The 23,760-nt window shown below is 35.8% G+C and overlaps 8 long non-coding RNA genes across 10 annotated transcripts; all 8 read right to left on the bottom strand.

Annotated features, from left to right (window-relative positions):
* Nucleotides 1–666: 666 nt before the first annotated feature.
* LOC114532932 lies at nucleotides 667–1,701 on the bottom strand. The gene is made up of 3 exons (XR_003687999.1): nucleotides 1,673–1,701; nucleotides 1,543–1,590; nucleotides 667–776 (listed from the first exon to the last, which is right to left on the bottom strand). It is a non-coding gene; the product is annotated as an uncharacterized LOC114532932 (long non-coding RNA).
* Nucleotides 1,702–1,810: 109 nt separating this feature from the next.
* On the bottom strand, nucleotides 1,811–2,285 carry LOC114532884. Its single transcript, XR_003687994.1, has 3 exons — nucleotides 2,246–2,285; nucleotides 1,937–2,012; nucleotides 1,811–1,854 (listed from the first exon to the last, which is right to left on the bottom strand). It is a non-coding gene; the product is annotated as an uncharacterized LOC114532884 (long non-coding RNA).
* Nucleotides 2,286–2,881: 596 nt separating this feature from the next.
* LOC114532967 lies at nucleotides 2,882–3,465 on the bottom strand. Its single transcript, XR_003688011.1, has 3 exons — nucleotides 3,405–3,465; nucleotides 3,089–3,144; nucleotides 2,882–2,991 (listed from the first exon to the last, which is right to left on the bottom strand). It is a non-coding gene; the product is annotated as an uncharacterized LOC114532967 (long non-coding RNA).
* Nucleotides 3,464–3,939, bottom strand: LOC114532966. Its single transcript, XR_003688010.1, has 3 exons — nucleotides 3,902–3,939; nucleotides 3,669–3,773; nucleotides 3,464–3,477 (listed from the first exon to the last, which is right to left on the bottom strand). It is a non-coding gene; the product is annotated as an uncharacterized LOC114532966 (long non-coding RNA).
* Nucleotides 3,940–5,847: 1,908 nt separating this feature from the next.
* Nucleotides 5,848–7,094, bottom strand: LOC114532961. 3 transcript variants are annotated; one of them, XR_003688007.1, is made up of 5 exons: nucleotides 7,056–7,066; nucleotides 6,837–6,894; nucleotides 6,684–6,747; nucleotides 6,171–6,262; nucleotides 5,848–6,091 (listed from the first exon to the last, which is right to left on the bottom strand). It is a non-coding gene; the product is annotated as an uncharacterized LOC114532961 (long non-coding RNA). The 3 variants fall into 3 exon arrangements; XR_003688006.1 differs by having other exon boundaries at nucleotides 6,684–6,894; nucleotides 7,056–7,094; XR_003688008.1 differs by lacking the exon at nucleotides 6,837–6,894 and having other exon boundaries at nucleotides 7,056–7,084.
* Nucleotides 7,095–7,325: 231 nt separating this feature from the next.
* LOC114532974 lies at nucleotides 7,326–8,218 on the bottom strand. Its single transcript, XR_003688013.1, has 3 exons — nucleotides 8,074–8,218; nucleotides 7,785–7,848; nucleotides 7,326–7,385 (listed from the first exon to the last, which is right to left on the bottom strand). It is a non-coding gene; the product is annotated as an uncharacterized LOC114532974 (long non-coding RNA).
* Nucleotides 8,219–11,772: 3,554 nt separating this feature from the next.
* Nucleotides 11,773–13,434, bottom strand: LOC114532955. The gene is made up of 4 exons (XR_003688004.1): nucleotides 13,168–13,434; nucleotides 12,617–12,940; nucleotides 12,208–12,246; nucleotides 11,773–12,094 (listed from the first exon to the last, which is right to left on the bottom strand). It is a non-coding gene; the product is annotated as an uncharacterized LOC114532955 (long non-coding RNA).
* Nucleotides 13,435–14,399: 965 nt separating this feature from the next.
* Nucleotides 14,400–15,840, bottom strand: LOC114532956. The gene is made up of 3 exons (XR_003688005.1): nucleotides 15,805–15,840; nucleotides 14,760–15,014; nucleotides 14,400–14,414 (listed from the first exon to the last, which is right to left on the bottom strand). It is a non-coding gene; the product is annotated as an uncharacterized LOC114532956 (long non-coding RNA).
* Between the last annotated feature and the right edge of the window lie 7,920 nt (nucleotides 15,841–23,760).

The raw sequence follows: 23,760 nt of genomic DNA, 5'->3' as shown, positions 1-23,760 counted from the left end.
CCCAGTAAAGATTTCACAAAATCAATTGAAATAACGCTGTACCTCGACTGGTTTCAATTCTGGAGGCCCCATATATGGCACAATTATCTGCATTATCGTTTCATTTTTGTTGATGATTGTTTCGATGGTGTTTTGGTGCCGGAAGATAGAATAATTGATACTAATTATTGCCCCCGTACTGAAGACACATAACATCTCAGATAATAGCAACAAGTGTTGGGAATGCGGATAAGTCGACAGGACATGGTCGCTTAAATGAGGCAGCTTCTTGATCTGCACGGAAAAATTACCAGGACCAATGCATTTAAATTGACTTCGGCAAGAAAGATGTTGTTGGAGCGATTTCACTCAAAGTCGCCGTAATTATGATTAGCGGGTGAAGACCTACTCTGTATCCTTAGTTCCGACAGGCAAAAGTTCGCTCATTACAAAATAAATTGATTAGTCAGGGTTAGCTGGATTAATAAGCAAGGCTCCTACAGATTACCCTCTCACGTTATATGCATCACATCATTTCCATGCGGTCATATATAACTTTTAATGTGTGATTAAGATTAATTGTTTAACAAATTACTCATTTCATTAGAGACTCACTAGTTGAAAATGTCCTATCACCAACTGTAACCGCGCTTTACATCCGCATTCATCCAAAGACATGGTACGCAACATATCTTTGAGAATTGAAGTTTATAGCTGTTCTTTAGGTATGTTCTAGCAATTCACTGAAATACTATTTGTTCACTCAGGAATAAGAAATGACTGAGAGATCCATCTGACTGAAATATATAGCAAAAATATTTCAATAAGTGGCTTATATAAGAGTGAGTTTTTGATTTAGAAATAAATTGTTTACACGATGAATTTTTTTTCTATTTTTCAATTCTTACCCCTCCAGTGGGTTTGTCAGGTTTTTTACTAACTTAGGTGCATTGGAATACAAGTAAAAATAAGGGTGTTTTAGAAGTTATACCTGGACGGGGAATCCAGCATATCATTATGAGGAACAAAGCTATTATAGCGGTATATACTCAGGGCTATCACAATCAAGTTTAGTGTTATCGCTTGATTTTAATGTTTGCTGCACGGTCGGATTTCGCATTTAAAAGAAAATCAAGCGAAAAGTTTTACACGTACAAAAGTATAGGTATGGAACTGTTCTTTAATTTATCGGAAAAACTAGCGCGTTTTTAACCCACCACGTGTGTCAATGAGGATGCATATTCCTTCGATGTGATCTTACATCAAGCATTTTCAGCCATGCTATGCAAATTTTATGTTATTATCATATTAATTTCTTTAGAAATCCATTGTTTTCACAGTGAATGAACTCCAAAATATTAGCAGAGCATGACTAAATTGTCGTGTTAGCTACGCAACTGAGTATTTTATTTGCTCGCAGAGACTCGTCTGTCGAACGTGACCGTCGGCTAGTCTTCACCATGAACGCAAAAAACGTTCGCAGAATGCGCTCTGCTTTCGTGAAACGAAATCACGGACAAAACTCGGAATTGAGATTAAGTTCAATACACAAGCGACACAAACCTTTATAAGAGTTTCGTCATCCGAGGCACACAATAAAACATTTTCTGGCTAGAGAAGAAAAAGTTAAATTATGGTAATTAAAGATTAGGATATAAAGACAGTAATGATAAATAAATAAGTGCGCGCTTACCTTCCAATCCCTGTGGGTGATGCCATTTTCATGTAAGTGCAAAAAATACGAAACAGTATGAATAAAGTTAGTTTAGTTCAGGCTCCTGTAGTAACACTGGATCAATAACAGATGATCTTTAGCTTGGTGTTATTAAAAGCGCCAATCTCTTCCTAACATTTTCCATAAACTTTAGTCATCGCCTGTGAATAAAATATTCCAACTTGTTTCATTCATTCTTCGAAGTCTACACATGGCTAGACTCTCGCTAAACGACATCCCCACCTGAAGGCACATTGCTTTCATAGTTGGTTTAGTTGTCAATCGGAATCTGTGGTACAGATCGTTAAACAACTCGAGCCTGAAAACAAAATAGAAAAGTCGATCGAATCGTGAATTGTTTCATCCATGATTCTATACTTCTCTACTACATACTGCAGGACAAATAACATTGTGTGAACTGTGCAGCAATATGAAGAATAGGACGCTAAGGTATATTATATATTAGGTATCTGGAATCGTTTTTATGCAGCGGGAAGCAGGACAGTAGTTTGAATATTTGCAAATCCTGATAGATAAATGTCGTGGACTCACACATTTGTTATCGGCGTTTCCCCGTCGTTTTGTTCCAACAAGACTCTCAAATAATAGTCGCCTGATAGGAGAGATACGTTACTGAGTTTGATTATTGCTATGAGAGATAGGGGGAGGGCGCTTTAAAAAGAACTGTTAAAAAGCTAGAGCAGTATAAGGATTATCACTAACCTATTTTCAGTTGATCAGGTAACCATTCATACAGGACTTCAAACTAAAGGTGATTCCAAAAAACAACGTAGTTTCCACTCAGATCTTTTCCATTGCAAATGCGCGCAACTCAGATTCGAGAGCCCCAGAAGTTCCTCTCGCGTCTGTCACATTGAAAACAAAAGAAATTGTTTCAAACTCTTTTACGAGAACAGTTTAGAGAAAGAGGTCAGGACTATTGAATTTGTCTTGTTATACTCATAGCGACAGGAAATCCTCCATTACCTTTTCATTTCCTATATTTTCAACGGAAACTAACCTTAACTTCGAGACTCACCTTGTAATTCCAAATCAGGTTGTACGCTTTCAGATCTTGACTGAATCTGTAAAAAAGATCCGTTTAAATACCATTGCTTTTTCATCTTTTAAACGACTAGAACATTTTCCCATTTTCTTAATATGAACACTTACTTGTAATAAAACAACTGGATTTAAATTCTCACATCTTTCCTGGATTTGAACCCTATTTTTGTCCTCCAATGCGAGAGATATCCTTCAAGTTTATTCCTTGACGTTCCTCTCGCTTCTCCAGAGCTCTAACAGACAAGTATAGCACGTGAAATAACAGGCTAATACGTACATACAAGCATGCATTATGAAATTTTGGAACACGATTGTTGCCTTAAAACGTACTCTGCAAGCTTTACATTGTCACGAATTGATAAATAATCTTCTTTAGTCTCTGGTGGCTAAAGGAAAGATAAAAACTTTCCAACAAAATTGTTTCTTTACAAAAAGGTTTTACACTTCTGAATGAATTACCTTTTAATTATTTCGTCAGTGGGACAGTTTAAGGATGAATGATGGAGTTTAGTTACCAAAGCAGTTGATACCACTTAGTCACTATTACATAATTGTTTATGAACCAAAACTTACGAACAGGAAATCTCGCATTTAAACTTTATTGTATATTTTAGACATTAAAAACTATAACTACTTTAATACGAACATTATTCTCAAAAGTAATGCCATTGCTGTTGGATGACCAGTTGTCCAGAGAGCCACAAGATCCACTCAATTGCCTATATGCCAACAATAAAGATTATAAATTACTTATGGAGTATGCTTGTTAGTCTCAATTGAACTATTTACAGATGGCTAGTATATAGAGGATTATAAAATCACAAGTTTTAAGATGAATCTAAGAATGTTGCTAAAATGTTGCTGGTTGAGTAAACAGCGTGTGTTGTGGTTAAAGATAAACGTTTCTCACCTAGTGAGCGTTGTGAAAGCGCGAAACCTGCTTTGGATCGAACCCAACTTCTCAAATCGTGAAACAGTGCTTCGAGATCTTTATCTCATATTTTGTTTTGGTCTCCTGCAAATAGACGAAACTTTTTAACTATTTTATGTATATATAGAACACCTGTGAAGGTAATAGCACTCAGAATATGTATATTTTTGGGTTGAACACTAAATAAATTTATTGGCAAAGATATACAATACCTTTGTGAGCAATGAGCATTTTGATAAGTCTTTCTTTATTTTATGAGAAAAGTCCCTACAAAATATTTAAAATCGTTTGAAATATATATTGGAGTTTAAAAGACTAAATATTTTTAAGCCGTACTTCTGGCGGGAAAATTTCAAAACTACCATTTCATGGATTCGGACCCAGTCAACTCAGCAACCAGAGTTACCGCAGCCTAGTCCCTAGGCTTCTTAATGTTCCTTATACGCGGCGAGGCGGGAACTGAGAGGCCTAGAACAAAATGTTTTATATTTTAGCTAAAGTGGGGACTTTTTGTCCCCACTTTCTGTATTGAGGTCAGTTTACGATCTACGACGCGGTTAACTGGCCTTGTTCGACGTCGTTAGTCAAACATTTGCTTGAAATAAGCTACGGGATATTAATTATATTGCCAGGAGTCGAAATATTCATACAAACGTTTCAATGTCGCTCGCCGTCAACGCTATCGACTATCAAGTAAACTCGAGTCAGTACGTACATGTTTATGATTATAATAAACTTCAATCCACCAATTAACAATTATTGGATGAGGTTGAGTGTGATATCGAGAATTATCAAGCTGAAGTTTGCGTTATTTGCCGAAGCGAAGCTGAGGCGGATAACGCAAACTGAGGCTTGATAATTCTCGATATCATGCGAAAACCGAATTCAATAATTGTTTTATTATGTATTTCCTTTTTAAAGACGAAGTTTAACAACAAACTAGCGGTAAAAATTACGTCACCTACGGATAATTTTCAATCTCGTGTAGGTGGCAAGACATTGAGAATTATCTGTAGCTTTTTAGCCAATCACAATCGATATTGCCTTAGCAATGCATAATAATTTAAATTATTCTCGCTTCCTTTATAACGGTTACTGTTGTAAATTGCAAACATTTACTTTAATAACAATTCTAATTTCAAGTTCACAACATTAAACGGGCCGTTAAGATTAGAAAATATTTTGTGTTAGGCCTCTCGCGCGCGTTTCATTCGGTAACGAGACGGAAATATAAAACACGCGCAATGAGAGGTCTGGGACTAGGCTGGAGTTACGGCGGTTTTTAGGGAGTACTATTAGTGTTTTGTGTACATTTGTGCACAGAACAGTAGCAGGATAGGGTATTTTTATTAAAGCCATACTCTTTGCCTTTGGCTATACTGGATAAACCAGTTTAAATGTACCGTGTTGTTTGCAGACATTTTAAACCCTGCTAAATGTTTTCAATTAGCAGCCGAAATGGGCAAATGTTTTCATTTAACGTAACTGTGCAGCCTAGCAATCGTTTAGTTTACACTAAAGGCTGCTTTCTACTTACGCGTTTTTTATACGCATGTACACATACGGAGAATTTTAATTGCTTTTAAATTTTTATTAATTAACATGCATCTAGGTCGATTTATTCACTTAGTTTTTTCAAAGGTAACATGTATAAGAATTTAGATTTTTATGTGCGTGTACGTGCGTATGAAAAACACGTGAGTGGAAAACAGCCTTAATCCAGATTTTGACAAAACATTAAAACTCAATAAAAAGGCAATAATATTCTCTACACAGGATTTCGTCTGCAGAAAAGTACAAGATAAGAAGTTGTCAACTTACGTCTTGGGTGACTGCATGAAGTAGACCGCAGTAGGAAATATTGCAGTTAAATCTGTACACAGCTTCGGTTAAATTTCTTGCAAGGAACCAGTCATAAGACAATATAAGCTTTTGGAGATATTTCAAAAATTTAAAGTGAAATAAAAAGGGAAATATTTCACCTGGAGATGCAGCGAGGAATTTAAATGACTGCTTTCTACTTCTTCGTCAACAACATTATACAATGTACCCCGACGATAACCTTGAAAAATATATCATCTTAAAAAAATTCTTCTTTTGCTGTATGTGATGTATTGAACTGGCTAATAGGAATAACGCTATTAGCTGATATCTGACGAGAAGTGTAATTGTTGGTGTGTTATATGAGATCACATACGTCAGCAGGAGAATGAAATGAGGGATCGTATTTAGGGTAATCATAGCAGTACGAGATTTTCATCAGGAAAATTTTGACCATAATTTTCGCTCAATCATCTATGAATAAGCGTACAGTACTTCTCTTCGTTGGGGTCGTTTTTACGCAAACATCTATGTTTCAACTGGCTCTAACACCGTCTAGCAAACCAGCCAATAATGTTTCCCTAGATTGAGTGAAATACAAAAATTCAAAACAAGAAATATTTTTTTTAGCTTCATACAAAATTTGCTTTCTTACACTACCTGTCAGGAGACGAGTAATTTCTCAGCCGACCGCTTGTGTATTCCAGCCCGAACGACTGAGGATGGTTTCGATATCGAATTATTAAAAATATCTGACAGGAAAAGAAGTTTGAAAACTATGATATACTATACGGTATATACGGTATATTCTGGAAAGTAACTGGGAAAATAAAACTATTTTAACTCGGCTGGATACTTTTTTTTGCAATTGGACATGTTCAAAATGGAAACGTGAAATAAAAAAGACGATAAAAGCAGTAAACTTGAATCCAGATCAGAAAACATTGAGTGTTTGGAGTGTTTTCTTTCAAGGTCAGATATGAACAATTACTGGAACTGATATGGAATGTCACATGACTTAATGAGCTAAGGGGATGAAGGGTGACGATATTGTACGTTTCAAAGAAACACAGCGTTCTTTCAACAGGATCCTAAATTTGCTAGTGTCAAAACGATTTTAAAATGAGAAAAAGGATAGACTCTTAGAAGAATTTTATTAACAACATTACTCACTTTACTCCGAGGAGTTTCTTTATAGACGCTGAATTCTGACATTGATGTGATATGTTCGTCATCACTGAAACGAAAAAATTGTCATTTACTGTCATATCCCACATTCTTTACACAGGACAAACGAAATACTGTCTTAATAATATATCATTCAACTGTATTTTCCAAATTTGTTTTAAAAAACGACTCCACTTTGATGGAACTTTTCTTCTGCCTAAAACCGAGGCAAAAGAAATAACAAATACAGCTCAAAGTAAATTACAGACCTGGAAAAAATTTTGTCAAAAACGGTTAAAACGTAAACAAATAAAGTAACCTGAATATAAGTCATTTTGTCATTTACTTAAAATTTGTTTACTTAAAATGTTCACATACTTTATCGTAACACCAACATTATTGAAAGAAGATTCCATCTATCCATCCATCCATCTATCTATCCATCATTCCATCCATTCCATATATATATATATATATATATATATATATATATATATATATAATATATATATATATATATATATATATATATATATATATATATATATATATAGTATATATATATATGAATATAATATATATATATATATATATATTATATAATAGAAGACACAGGTAAGTTATCAAGAAACTTGAAAACAATAATAGTACCTCTAACGTCACTGGAACCTTTCGTTCACTCCAATGTAATTTATAACCACTAATCTTCTGCACAAAAATATGGCAAATGTTGATGTGGAAATAGTTTGGAAACATTAGCTTTAGCTAGCTTATCACTTATTAAAGAACCCACTTATTAAATTAGAAATGGAATATGGGTCTAATTTTTGAAAGAGAGAGGGGGGGCATTGATACCATGATGAATTACGATTTGGAATTCATTGTGAATAGTTTCATTTTATACAACTGGAACGATAAGTCCTGACAAAAATCCCTATTTAGCTTGAAGCCAAAATAGTTCCCCGTACTAATCCTAATGCAGCCTCTTTGATGTCTTTCTACGCTGTTTCATCCTGAGGCTGCAGCAACAAAGACAATTTACAGTGATTAGATGTAATTATATGTCTCTAGATGTTCCTACAAATACCTTGCAGTCTCTATAATTACCTTACATGTTCTTTACACGACGGCTTGACGTATCGCTTGAGAGGATCTACTGGACAGTGGCAATCTGGAATTGATAAATGAAATAATATCCTTTTACTTCACTGACGCGTTTGCATTCACGACTCCCGTGTAAAACGATCCAATTTGCGGATATATAGTTGGGTTCAGGTTAGGAAGCTTTCACTGATAAGAGAGAGTTTTCTATTGAAGTACAGTATCAGCTCATCACGAATGAAGAGGCAAATTGGAGTGGAGAAATGAAACCGTCTGAAAAGGATTGTATCAGTACCTTCTCGATTGTATGCAAAACATCGCAAACTTTCGGTGAATCAGAGGATGCAATAACATCGACCAGAAGCTGGACACCTCGGATCTGCACAAAAATATCCCGATCTTTCGCAATGTGGTCTAAATGTGGCAACACTGAATTCTCAAGTACTTCTCCCTGTAAAAAACAAGGAGTTACAAAACTAGAAAAAGATTCATAATATCGCTAATGTACGGTGGCCCAGAGGTGCAAAACACAAACGCAAATTCAAAACACAAACGCAAATTCAAAAACACAAACGCAAATTCAAAAACATAAACGCAAATTCAAAAACATAAACGCAAATCATGAAAGCACGAACGCAAATTCAAAACAGAAACGCAAATTCAAAACACGAACGCAAATTCAAAACACGAACACAAATTCAAAACACAAACGCAAATTCAAAACACAAACGCAAATTCAAAACACAAACGCAAATTCAAAACACAAACGCAAATTCAAAACACAAACGCAAATATTTAATTATTATAATTAAATTTAAAGTCAACAAGGATAAGTCTATTAATATTATTAATTATTGTTGCAAAGTATAATACATTTATAAATGCATTTTTGTCTTTTGGCCTAGTAAAATATAAAATTATTGATATGGAGAAAGCGATCCGTTTTTACTACGGAAGAAATTTTAAGTACAAAACGATACTGGAATGTTTAGAAAAATATCATGATATCAAAATATGTAAAAGAGCGCTCATCACCAGATTACAGGAGTATGGTTTGGGAAGAAGAAGATACAACGCGAATGAAGAACAAGTTAGAGAATGCGTTCAAAGAGAACTACATGAAAATGGCAACCTCTTAGGATACAGATCAATGTGGAGGAAACTGCAATCAAAATATGGCATGCGTGTGCGCCGTTCAACAGCTCAAAGTATCTTAAAGGTGCTTAATCCTGAAGGTTGTGCAGTAAGAAAAGCTCATAAGCTGCAGCGGAGGGAGTATTTAAATCCTGGTCCAAACTTTACCTGGCATGCCGATGGGTACGATAAACTCAAACAGTTTGGGTTTCCCATTCACGGCTGCATTGATGGGTTTAGCAAACGAATTATGTGGTTAGAGATCGTTCGAACAAATAACAACCCTCGGGTCATTGGAGGATTATTTCTTGATTGTGTTAAATCCCAAAACGGTTGCCCAACAATTCTACGAACGGACAAAGGGACTGAAAATAGTATAATGGGCACTGCTCAGTGCAACTTACGTCGAAACCACAGAGATCACTATAATGGGATAAAAGCACATCGCTATGGATCGTCACACAGCAATCAGCGTATAGAGGCGTGGTGGGCCATGCTACGTCGGTCGTGGGCATCGTGGTGGATTAATTTTTTTAAAGATTTGGTAGACAGAGGTATTGTTGACACAAGCAATATACTTCAGCTGGAATGTCTTTGGTTTTGTTTCATTAAAGTGATGAGGGATTCCCTAAAGGCTATTAAAAAGTCCTGGAATGCCTATTATGTTAGAAAATCCAGATACCACACTACTCATGGCATTTCTGATCAACTTTTTTTCTTGCCCGAGTCAGTTGACGCGGTTGATCATAAGGTGGAGTGCCTGCAACATGATATCCAAGCGATCGAAGGCAACGTTGCCGTTGAAGATGACGAAATACACAAAGTAATATTTTAATTATAATTTTTCAATATTACAACGCAGGAGCCAACAACATGGAACGATTCTCTCAATGATTATCAGCCCAAGTGTGAACCAAGAAAAAACAACGAAAAAATCTAACAAACTAAGTGAATTCATATTCCAACGTAGTATAAAACAAGTAGGGACCTTAAGCAACGAGAACACGAAAGAAAAACCACTTCAAAAACTTAGGCATATAAAACATAGACATATAAAAAACGCGTAACTGGAAAGCAGCTCTTAAGCTGACCTTTATCCTTACTGGTAAATGGGAGTACGAAAGTACAGTTAACGTCCAGGACGTCAACGTTATCGTTGCTTAAGTTGCCTAATATAAGCCATAGAATATATAGGAAACACCTTTTTACAAATGGAGGAAATTGCTTGCAATTCCATGTCATAAGCAAAAATTTATCAGCCGAATGTATAGAAGCCACGAATTTCACCGCCAAAAGTTTACGAGGTTTCAAATTAAATTTAACGTTAATTGCTTCAATTGCCACCTATTTAAGTGTTCTTTGTTAAAACTGATAATATGAACTTTACAACAATATAATAAACTTTACATATATAGTGTGTACTAAAAGTTTTAGTAACTAATATGCATGTTATAAGCAATATGAACAAATAATTCTTATGAGACTTCTAAAGATACGGAAACTCAAGTAATTACTTCAAAAAACATAAAAGAAACATGTAATATTAAACAACTTCTGCCTTATACAAAACGTGGGATAACAAACACCTTAATCACCCATTCACGTCAATTAGGCCTGTGTTAGAAGTCGCATTTTAGTCGCGTCGAATGCAATTCAAACAATAGATAATGAGATGATAATGAAGTTTAATGAGTTTTATCATCTCATTATCTATTGTTTGAATTGGATTCGACGCGACTAAAATGCGACGTCTAACACAGGCCTTAGACTAATGCCATATCAATGTCTGAGTGAGACATAAGACTGCACCATTCCTCTCTAAAATCGCCAAAATCGTTGTAAGTTGATGGGAGCTCTATCACTGCTCCACAAGTATGAAACCCTGGCGAACGACTTTAACCAACCAAAGAGGTAAATGCGATAGAAATCTCCTCAACTAAAATAATATCGGATCCGGTGGATATTCTCAAGAAGTGTTTAAGATAATTCGTATTAAGACCTTTGATCCAACGCTTTAAATGATTTAATGATTCATTCTCAGCAGGGGATTTTGGTTCAGCTTTAATGAGCTTACATACTCTGCTCGCAGTAGGAAAAAAAGAGGTGTATATCTGAAACAAGGCGTCGTTAGAAGTGATAAAAGATTTCAAAGGTACTAAGATTTCTGACCAACAGTCACATGCATATCTTGGTTTCTGCACCAATTCTTTATGTGCTATTTCAATAATCAGATCCTTAAAGTTTTCAGGCGTAGCAATCTTCTTGCACTTAAAAGCTGTTAAAAGATCTGAAACCTCTTCAGTATCAACACTTACAGAGGAAGAAAGAACTTTTTCTACTAAGATGGCTTTGGTTCTAGAGATATACTTCATAAAAGAGTTAAAGTACATCTCAGAAGTGACAGATTCCTCCCCGAAAAGACAGCAGCTTAAAAAGACTGGGGATATTTGAATAGGCAAATAGTGTTCTTGCACATAACCTTTAAGTAGGACTCTGGCGAGAGCCTGCCACATGCACTTAGACACATCATGACGAATTATTGGTACCCTTTCAGCTTCACCGAGCATATAGCTATTGCAGATATCTTTCCAAAATATGGAAATCGCATCTCGTACAGCCCCGCTACCTACACCTTTCTCTACAATACCTCTGGGATCGATTATTTGTACACTTATGAACTTGTTTAAAATGTTACTATTAGCAAAATAGTAAAGGAAATCATTCTTTACTTGAGTTCTATGGATAACCAAGACCTCATTTTCCATTTCTTCCAACGATGTCAGGGATATGACCTCATCAGTGTTCTTGACGTTTTCTGTTTCAACTAATATATCCAGAAAAATTAAAAATGACTATTCTATATGTGATATGCAATACAATACTCGATAGGAATTAGAGGGCCTTCCATGCATGATATTTCCAACCTTCAAATATATCTTCTAGAAATAAAAAATTTTCAGTGATATTTGTTTCAGTTGCCTGGTTGATAGAGGTAGTTGCTTGGTTACCAGAGGTACTTTCTTGGGCATCAGAGATACTTGCTTTGGTGGCGGAGATACTCGCTTGGGTTTCAGAGGTACTTGTTTGGTAATCATAGCAAAAAATTGCCTGCTTGTTAGGAGTTAACATAGTTTGGTTGCTATTCCAGTCCTGAGAGTTAATTGTTGGGGAGCTGTGTGGTCCTAAATATACAGGAGTAAGAAATTTGAAATGAAAATTTTTAATCAGTTGGTTCTATTTTATTGGTTGTCAGTTGATAACAGTACTGTTTTTACCACACTAAATTCATAATTACCCAGAGATTCATCTTCAGTATTCTCAATATCATTGGCAACTACAAACATATAAATATAGCATTATAGCAACATTTATGTCATTATTGTCATTAGGTGTTTCTTATAGGCCCTATAGCATTGTAGTGTGGGGCCATCCTAAGTCCTATGTCACACAACATCATGAAGTCCTGGTTTTTGGGGTACTTTTTATATCCAACAACATGGGACTGATTTTCAGGGCCAAAAATATAACTTGACCTGATTTCATCATTTCTGTATGGATTTTGTCATAAAAGATCATAATTGAGGGTGACAAGAATTAAAAGTTGAAAAAATTAAAAACTGATGTTAACATACATGATTGGAGAACTGTACTGTATATGCTTTAATTACATGCAAATCAGTTTGTTATAGGTAAATAATCCTTACTTTCAAATTAAGTCAGAGACCTTGCACAAGTACAAGTTGACTCGATTATAAGGCCTTCCAATTGCTTCCTTATATCTCTCAACTGTAAATGGCTGTGAAGTTCCTGGAATAGTGTTAACCAGACCAAAGTCTGGGTACATCAGAACACAATCAAAGTCACCAGAATCCCTCAGGTGTTTATTATGAGCCAACTGCTTGTCCATCCCTAAACTCTTCACTTTACAACTGGAATCATTTTCTTTTTTTAAAATCGAGAGGTAGAAGAGAACCTTTTTTGACTTTTAGCTGCCTTGCTACTCCACATTCTACCAACCCACTATTTATCTATATAATTACAATTTCATAATCATAGATTGCATCATGTAAACTGATATGACAACTGTATAAATGCTAAACCAAATGCTATCTACCAAAATAATATTAAGTTTACTATTACTGCTAAGTTGTACTGCCAAATTTATCAATGTCTTATAACTTTAGAAAATATATGATGATAAGGAGGAACCCGTCATGTGTCAATCTCTAGTATATGTGTGAAATGATAAACAAACCTTTACAATTTCTTCCTTCTTTTTTTTTAATGATTTCGTTCTTTCATCTGATTTTCTTTTTTTCATTTCGTTAAAGGTTTGTTGACGTTGTTCTTGGTCTTTAGTTTCTCTGCTTGATCCTCTCTTCAGAAATTCTTCAAAAGTTAAAGTTTTTAAGCCACCACTTGCATTATTTGACATTTCCTTGGGCTTTGTAAGATTTCCGTCTTTTAATGCTGAGCCACAGGAATTGCAAAAATTTTCATTGCTGTTAACACATAGGTTTCCGCACGATGGACAAAACATTATATATAATATAATATATATATATATATATATATAATATATATATATATATATATATATATATATATATATATATGCAGTTAATAAATTAAATTTTTATAACTTTATTGACGCCTCATCATATTAATACAATGTAATATTAATTAATACAGTTTTGGTCAAATCAATTGGGAAGTACACAAAGCAGATAAAAATGTTTATATTTAAAAGAGATCATTCCCAAACTAAAACAAAAAAAACTTGCTTATATGCGCAAAACCTAATTCTAGTACAGTACATGATGGGGAATGTGTACCACCTATCATCCAATGTGAATTTATTAACAACTAATATACATATACATTTGCATAAAAATGGATGTTGTGATTTGTGCCAATTCTAAGTTGTGAACACTACGGTACGCTGCGCAAAATAATTTCCAAAAAGTATAAAATGGAAGGAATGCCCATAAAAATAACTTTTAAAGGTTTTTTAAAATCAAAGCTTACCTTATTTGCAAATTTGATACAAGCCAGATTGGAAGAACCACGTGTTTGTCATGGCGCTAATGCTTGCACTCAGCGAAAATAGGCTTCCTTTTACTGACAGGGTATGTCTGTACCAGTCTGTACTTCCTTTTTCTCCGCGTTCAAGTTGTTGGTTTTGCGTTAGTGTTTTGAGTTTGCGTTCGTGTTTTGAATTTGCGTTCGTTTTTGAATTTGCGTTCGTGTTTTGAATTTGCGTTTCTGTTTTGAATTTGCGTTCGTGCTTTCATGATTTGCGTTTTTTTTTTGAATTTCGTTTGTGTTTTGAATTTGCGTTTGTGTTTTGCACCTCTGGGCCACCGTACTAATGTCTAGAAAAATGGACTAAAATTTATTCAAAGTACCAATATTTATACCTCATATAGTAGAGATAACGTTCCTAATATGTTACAAAGCACATTTAGTACTTTAATTCGGATGGCCGTCCTCTCTTCACATCTAAAAAAAATTCCCATTAGCATAAGACTGAGGCTACAAAAATACATCACGGAACTTAAACAAAAATCAAAAATACCAAAATATTACATTATTACTTTTGTCCTCAAAGAAAGTCATAAAATTGTTAGCTAGATTCTGATCAGATTGGCACACAGGATATTAAGAATCAGGGGTATGATGTAGAAACTTTCCAATGGTTTTAAATAATTGCCTTTGGTCACTCCCATTATCTCTAACAATTTCAGAATAGTAACGAGTACGACTTTCCGATAATAGCTCACTGACACGGCGACATGGCTGACTGTATTTTAGACGATCACAGGATTGTTTTGACTTACGCCATACCCGCTCGAGTTTCCTTCTGATACGTTTTTCGTTTTTAATTTGTTCAGTGTACCAAGGTGCAGCTGGACGACTAATTATCTCTCTGGTGATAAGTGGTGCATGATGATCCAGAATTCTGGACAGCTCTGAGTTGTATTAGTTGACTTTCGCACTAATATCAGCCGTGTTCCCAGTGATAATCGGAGATAGCCTAATGTCATTAAAGAATGAGTCCATATTGATTTCTTTAATTTTACGCGACTCCACGACCCTTCTCTGAAACAATGTTTTTTTAAAATTGAGTTCACATGTAACCGTGTAATGGTCAGATATAGATGGATCATGAACGTCAATAGATTGAACAATATTTCCCTCATGGCAAGACAAGATAAGGTCTAACGTGTGACCAGCAATGTGTGTTGGTTGTTGTACATGTTGTTCGAGATTAAAAGAATCAACAAGATTGAGAATTTTTGTTGTTGTTATATCCGACTTATCGTCTACATGGAGGTCAATATAATACGATTATATTTAGTATTTGAGGTAACACATTGATTTGCATACCCATCAGTTCGAAAGACTTAATGTTTGTGAACATGTTCGCCGAGTCCAGAGCTTGACTTTTGAAGTGTTATTGTATAATATACCAATGCCTCCCCATCTACCTTGTTGTCTCGAGATATGTTTAAAGAGTAGCCCTTCGGGGTGAAATTTCCAATACATATAAGATCAAATTTGTCAGGGTGAAGCCAGGTTTTTGTAATCGCAAATATATCAAATTCATTCTCAACCACATAGTCTTTGACTAAATTGGCTTTGTTTCGAATAAACCGGCAGTTGAGAAGACCAAAAGAACAAAGCTGAGTAACAGCTGTATCAGGAGTGTTGGCAATTTTGAATGTAAAGGAATATTGATGAGATTGTTTCTCTTAATTAATATCATTTCTGCCATATATGTTTACAGGCTGATGATTTGCATGATGATAGTGATTGTATAGTGTCGCGGAGGTGTTTGCCAAGTAGGTATTATAGAAAATATTCCTATAGGTCATATGGAACAACCAACCTTTCTGTAGATTCAACTGCCCAAGCATCGAACTAAGCTCCTCAGGATTTTAGCGGGTCGAAACGTGTTCATCAAACGTGACTGCTTTCGATGTTGAGACATTTTATCCGACTGATTATTATCAAAAGATTGAGGACCAGGATTAGACGAAACATCCACACACATTGATAGATCCTTCTTAAAAGGCTTCGCACATAGGACTAGACTAACAAATCAATGTTTCGTTTCTTTAGCAATCGCAAATGAGACTTTGTATTTAGATTCAAAACCAACTCGTTGTATGTTGACCCGACATCGAAAAGCAATATCTCTACAAATACTCAAGGTTATGCCATCCGCAGCCATTCCGTCCAAATCCATGAAATTAGCATTCTTAAATGCCATATTAATTGGTCGAGATGTACAAAACTCGTTAGATAAAATAAATATCTTAAAAAAATATATAGAGCTACCGACCAACCGCCATATTGTGTGAATTAAGCAGTATGGAAACACAATATTCATTTCCATACACGAAAAGGTGGTGATTCAATGATAACATCTCGTTATCAGCTTTAGATATTTTCTTTAAAAACTTGTTTAACGATTCGGATAGAAGCAAACGGGAACGAGAAGAAGAAGTTGTGAAATCATTGTAAGTGTGTTTATTTCTATTTAAACCCGACAACTTTACTTGTTCAGGGAAAGGATTGTTAGAGTTGTTTGCTAGTAAAAACTATGTACACACCTTGGTTGTGGTGGACAAAATATTGAATCATTGGTTATTTTTAGTGTAGATCACTAGCTGCCTGTGAAGGAACACACAAAATTTTATTAGAATGCTTCAAAAACAGCTGGATTGAAGGTTTTCAAACTTAAATGATCTCCCCAGTGGCAAATTCATTGTTCGAATCTTACCATAACCGTGTTTCATTATAAATTCGTGAAATAGATAAAGTAAATTAAATGAACATGGCCGTTCAGCACAATAACTTGTACTCAATTGGCGAAGACAATGGTCCCAAAATGTTAAATCGATGGTTCGAATCCTACCATAGCCGTTTTTCATTATAAATTTCGTGAAAAGAAATGCAGTAAACTAAGTATAACCACAGCCATTCCCCACAAGATCTTGTAGGCCAGTAGCTAAGACAACTGTCTCCTAAGTGGTAAATCGATGGTTCAAAACCTGCTATGCCCTTTTTCATTATGAACTTCGTGAAAAGATAAAGTAAACTAAATAACCAAGACCATCCAGCACAAGACCTGGTGCTCTAGTGGCGAAGACGATGGTCTCCCAAGTGTTAAATCGATGGTTCGAATCCTACCATAACCGTTTTTCATTATGAACTTCGTGAAAAGGATAAATAAATTAAATAACCATAACCGTTCAGCACAAGATCTTGCAGTCTAGTGGCGGGGACCCAAGTGTTAAATCGATGGTTCGAATCCTACCGTAACAGTTTTTCATTATGAACTTTGTGAAAAGGATAAATAAATTAAGATAACCATAACCGTTCAGCGCAAGATCTTGTAGTCTAATAGCTAAGACAACTGTCTCTTAAGTGGTAAATCGATGTTTCGAATCTTGCCAAAACTATTTTTATTATAAACTTCGTGAAAGGATAAAGTAAACTAAATAACCATGGTCATCCAGCACAAGACCATGTGCTCTAGTGGCGAAGACGATGGTCTCTCAAGTGTTAAAATCGATGGTTCGAATCCTACCATAACCGTTTTCATTATGAACTTCGTGAAAAGAATAAAGTAAATTAAGTAAATATAACTGTTCAGCACAAGAACTTCCAGTCTAGTGGCGAGGACGATGGTCTCCCAAGTGGTAAATTGATTGTTCGAATCCTACCATAACCGTTTTTCATAATGAACTTCGTGAAAAGGATAAAGTAAACAAAATAACCAAGACCATCCAGCACAAGACCTTGTGCTCTAATGGCGAAGACGATGGTCTCCCAAGTGTTAAATCGATGGTTCGAATCCTACCGTAACCGTTTTTCTTGATGAACTTCGTGAAAAGGATAAATAAATTAAATAACCATAACCGTTCAGCACAAGATCTTGCAGTCTAGTTGCGAAGAAAGCGATTCAAGCATTGTCAGATAAGTTTGAACACATGACTGCTGTTATATCACAAGTTCGGGATCTTATGGGTAAAAACGATGATAGCATTATACGAGAAACATCGCTTCTAGCTGCTGAATATACAAAGTTCCATGTAGAACATTCAAATGAAGTGTTTGTTGGTGATGTAAATGAAGTAGATAGCGATAGTAAGCCCACAAATAGGAAACAATTAGCGAGCACTGAGCCATCGAAATCGCTAGGAATTGTGATTACGAGCAACAATGAGAATACCAACTTGTTGAGTGAAAATCCCGCTAGTTCGAACCAAGACCAGGCCTTAAGTCCCGAAAATAACAAAGATATTGTGATTATTGACAGTCCAGTTGAGACCAATAAACAAGCTGAAAATGACAAGTTAACGTATGCTAAAGCTGCCGGATCAAAGCCGGTCTTAAATCCCACAAATGGAAATGCTCTAAGACCACAACAACATTTTACCACTAATCATAACAATAGTAGGATTAGTGCTGATGGTTTTGTAGGAGTAGAGCGTAGGCGAAACCAAACAAAGAGAATATTCCTATCTGGAATTGCAAGCAGCGTGAATGAAAAACATATCCAATCCTACCTCACGCAGCGAAATATAAATCCAACATTTATTTCGGTCTTTCCCAGTAAACGTGAGGGAACGGTATCGGCCAAGGTACACATCCCCCCGCTGATTTCCCTCTTCTACAGCAAAAAGATTTCTGGCCCAAATTTGTGAGTTGCCAATTATGGAAATCTAAAGAAGCTTTGCGAAAACCAATAAAGCAAAAGCTGTAAACCAAAAGCAAATCACCCCAAGGTGAAAACTCCTCAACTTCTGAATAATGGCTCAGATTTCAATTAGAATTTCTCCTAGCAATCGCGTAAATAAACGAAACAGACGCTGTCCTTATTCGAATCCTCAAATTTGATTCAATATAAGAGATTGCCTGAACATTCCCTTTTGGTTAATACACGAAAGCAAGAATTTGTCCCGTCATTATTGTTGTCAAACACAATGTCGCTCGCTCCTAAACTTGATGAAATTGTGGAAACCATATTGACGTTAGACATTGACATTGCTATGTTTACAGAGACATGGTTAAAGGAATCAATACCAAATGAAGCAATTAATATTCCTAATTATCAATTGTTGAGACGAGACCGAGTTCATAAATTACATGGAGGTGTCGGTCTATACGTCAAGTCATCAATATTTTGTCGACAATTATTAGATATGCAAAGCAAAAATGTGGAAGTGTTGTGGGCTCTGCTACGTCCTTCTCGCTTACCTAGAGGGTTTCATCAACTTATAGTAGGTGTAGTTTATCGCCCAGAGTTTGGAGAATCTTTTTTCACCACTAGGCTACGAGATCATGTGCTGAACGAGAATGAGTATTTAATTTGCCATATCTTTTTCACGAAGTTCATAATGAAAAACGGTTATGATAAGATTCGGACCATCGATTTACCATTTAGCAGACCACTGTCTTCACCACTAGACTACGAGATCATTTGTTTAACGCCTGCGATTATTTTATTTACTTTAACGTTTTCACGAAGGACATAATGAAAAACGGTTATGGTAAGATTCGAACTATCGATTTACCATTTGAGAGACCATTGTCGTCACCACTAGACAACGAGATCATGTGCTGAACAGCTATTTAATATTTGATTTACTTTAACCTTTTCACGAAGTTCATGATGATAAAACAGTTATGGTAAGATTCGAACCGTCGATTTACCACTTTGGAGACCATTGTCTTCACCACTTGACTATGAGATCATGTGCTGAACGGCTAAGATCATTTGATTTACTTTAACGTTTTTGACAAAGGACATAATGAAAAAGGGTTATGGTAAGATTCGAACTATCGACTTACCACTTCGAAGACCATTGCCTTCACCACTAGACTACAAGATCTTGTGCTAAAGTGCTATGATTATTTAATTTACTTTATCTTTTTCACAAAGTTCATAATGAAAAAATGGTTATGATAAGATTCGAACCATCGATTTACCACTTGGGAGACCATTATCTTCACCACTAGACTGTGAGATCATGTGCTGAGCGGCTATGAATATTTGATTTACTTTAATGTTTTTGACAAAGGTCATAATGAAAAAGGGTTATGGTAAGATTCGAACCATTGACTTACCACTTGGGAGACCATTGCCTTCACCACTAGACTACAAGTTCATGTGCTGAAGGGCTATGATTTTTTAATTTACTCTATCTTTTTGATAAAGTTCATAATGAAAAAAGGTTATGGTAAGATTCGAACCATCGATTTACCATTTGGGAGACTTCTGTCTTAACCACTAGACTACGAGATAATGTGCTGAACGGCTATGATTATTTGATTTGCTTTAACGTTTTTGACAAAGGACATAATGCAAAAGGGTTATGGTAAGATTCGAACCATCGACTTATCACTTCGGAGACCATTGCCTTCACCACTAGAGTACAAGTTCATGTGCTGAAGGGCTATGATTATTTAATAAATAAAGTTCATAATGAAAAAACGGGTATGGTAAGATTCGAACCATCGATTTACCATTTGGGAGACCATTGTCTTCACCACTAAACTACGAGAACACGTGCTGAACTGCTATAATATATTTGATTTACTTTAACCTTTTCACGAAGTTCATGATGATAAAACGGTCATGGTAAGATTCGAACTATCGATTTACCACTTGGGAGACCATTGTCTTCACCGTACTAGACTATGAGATCATGTGCTGAGCGGCTATGAATATTTGATTTAGTTTAACGCTTTTGACAAAGGACATAATGAAAAAGGGTTATGGTAAGGTTCGAACCATCGACTTACCACTTGGGAGACCATTGCCTTCACCACTAGACTACAAGATCATGTGCTGAAGGGCTATGATTATTTAATTTACTTTATCTTTTTCACAAAGTTCGTAATGAAAAAACGGTTATGGTAAGATTCGAACCATCGATTTACCACTTTGGAGACCATTGTAATCACCACTAGACTATGAGATCATGTGCTGAGCGGCTATGAATATTTGATTTACTTTAACGTTTTTGACAAAGCACATAATGAAAAAGGGTTATGGTAAGATTCGAACCATCGACTTACCATTTGGGAGACCATTGCCTTCACCACTATACTACAAGATCATGTGCTGAAGGGCTATGATTATTTAATTTACTTTATCTTTTTCACCAAGTTCATAATGAAAAAACGGTTATGGTAAGATTCGAACCATCGATTTACCATTTGGGAGACCATTGTCTTCACCACTAAACTACGAGAACACGTGCTGAACTGCTATAATATATTTGATTTACTTTAACCTTTTCACGAAGTTCATGATTATAAAACGGTCATTATAAGATTCGAACCATCGATTTACCACTTGGGAGACCATTGCCTTCACCACTAGACCACGAGATCATGTGCTGAACGTCTAAGATCATTTGATTTACTTTAACGTTTTTGACAAAGGATATAATGAAAAAGGGTTATGGTAAGATTCGAACCATCGACTTACCACTTCGAAGACCATTGCCTTCACCACTAGACTACAAGATCTGGTGCTGAAATGCTATGATTATTTAATTTACTTTATCTTTTTCACGAAGTTCATAATGAAAAAACGGTTATGGTAAGATTCTAACCATCGATTTACCATTTGAGAGACCATTGTCTTCACCACTAGACAACGAGATCATGTGCTGAACAGCTATTTAATATTTGATTTACTTTAACCTTTTCACGAAGTTCATGATGATAAAACAGTTATGGTAAGATTCTAACCATCGATTTACCATTTGAGAGACCATTGTCTTCACCACTAGACAACGAGATCATATGCTGAACAGCTATTTAATATTTGATTTACTTTAACGTTACACTAGTATACACTAGTATAGTAAAGCTACTACTATTAGTATATATACAAAGATTCTTGGTTACACTACTATATTAAAAGATCCACTATAATTATATATAAGAAATTCCTTATATAGGATGATTACTCTAGTATACATGTACATTATTGCATGTACATTATTGTTACATGTATAAGAATCTTGGTTACACTACTATATTAAAAGTTCTACTATAATTATATTTACAAAATTCCTTGTATAGGACGTTTAAGGTCACCTAACGGGTCAAGTAACCTAAGATGGACATTTCTTATACAACTGATTATATGCTTTACTACCATAGTACTAGTTGTTGGTACTACTAGGGGGTATTGTACCCTCAGGTCATAAGCTTTAGAATCATGACTTTGCTGTAGTAGATGTTTCAATTTATTATCTGGGCTTTCCTTTATGTTCTGCAATAGTTTGTTGGTGAGCGCTTCATGATGATCGTCAATGGTTTGAATATTGGCTAACTCCAGGGCGGTAGAGTACGAAACACCCGGAAAGATACACCTCAACGCTCTCTTCTGGATGCGCTCCAGATCTTCTCTCAGATATATTGGGAGGGCGTAATGGAAGACGGGACAGGCATAATCCAATGTTGAACGTATGCATGCACAATAGTATTGTACTATATCGGCAGTGTCTACTCCAGATCGTTTAAGTTGAATCAAGAAGTAAAATTTTTGGAAAGCACTCTTTCGGAAAGGCGCGAGTTGAGCATTAGTCCCAAGAGTTTCACACTTGTTACTTTTCTGATTGGTTGACCATTAATCAATACCGGTGGACAAATTTCTTTTTTATTTTGTCTGCTGTAGCTGATAACAAGTTCTTTTGTTTTGTCACAGTTCAACTGGAAAAGATTCTTTTTAGACCATTCGTTAACTTCATTAACAGCCATGCAGCTGGGCACAACTCTGTTCTCCTTTCTGTATAGTTTCCGAAACAGTTGAATCGTCAACGTACTTCCATAGATCGAAAGGATAAGCGGTAGAAAGATCGTTTATCATAATTAAAAACATGCAGCCAAGGGCCCAACTTTGTTCCTTGGGGGACCCCTGACCTCACTAGGCCCCAATCTGAGAAACAGTCACATCCTATCTTCACTCTCTGTGATCTGCCGGTGATGAAGCTTATTATCCAATTTAAAATACTGTTCGGAATATTTAATTGTTTTAGTTTGGTTATAAGCAAGGAATGATCGATAAGATCGAAGGCTTTACGAAAGTCAAAAAACATCGCTCGAACAGTGGCACCAGTACCATCGGTGTCGTTTAACCATTTATGGAGCATGTTAATTAGAGCTATAGTTGTGGACGAGCCACGTATAGTTCCAAATTGGTTTGGGTCAAGAGATCTAATTACAGATGGTTTAATGTAATCTGTCACAACAAAATCTTCAGCTATCTTAGATATTGACGCGGTGAGAGATATGGGTCGGAGCTCTTTTTGGGGGTCGCTGACCTTCTTAACTTTAGGAATAGGAATTACATCTGCGAGTTTCCAGTTGCTTGGGATTTTTTGCTCTTTAAATGAAGCGTTCAGAATGTAAGTAACAGGTTCGGCTAAAATCTTAGCATATTCCTTTAATAACCAATTTGAGATGCCATCAGGTCCACAAGATTTATGTTTGTTTAGACGAGTCAGGGACTTGTAAACTCGATAAACAGGGAGTTCTAGGATGTCTGGATCGTTTTCCAAGTACGCGTTCAGTGGTAGGGTCCAGTAAATGGAAAGCTTGGAGAGGTTCCAAGAAAGCAGCATTTAATTTTTTCGCAATGTCCCTACGTGGTATATCTTGTAATTCAGAAATTCCATGTAGTTTATTTAGAAGGTCACCTGAGTCTGTTTTTTTTGCTCCTTCCACCACTGTTTGGGGTTTTTTCCTTTTAGATCTTCAACCTTTGATGAGTAAAACTTTGCTTTGCTAATTTTCCTTTCTCTATTCACTTGGT

Source organism: Dendronephthya gigantea, unplaced genomic scaffold, assembly GCF_004324835.1.
Source record: "Dendronephthya gigantea isolate DGI-Jeju-01 unplaced genomic scaffold, DenGig_1.0 000082F, whole genome shotgun sequence".
NCBI lineage: Eukaryota > Metazoa > Cnidaria > Anthozoa > Malacalcyonacea > Nephtheidae > Dendronephthya > Dendronephthya gigantea.
The sequence above is the reverse complement of the archived record's forward strand: the minus strand, read 5'-3'. Positions and strand labels throughout refer to the sequence as shown.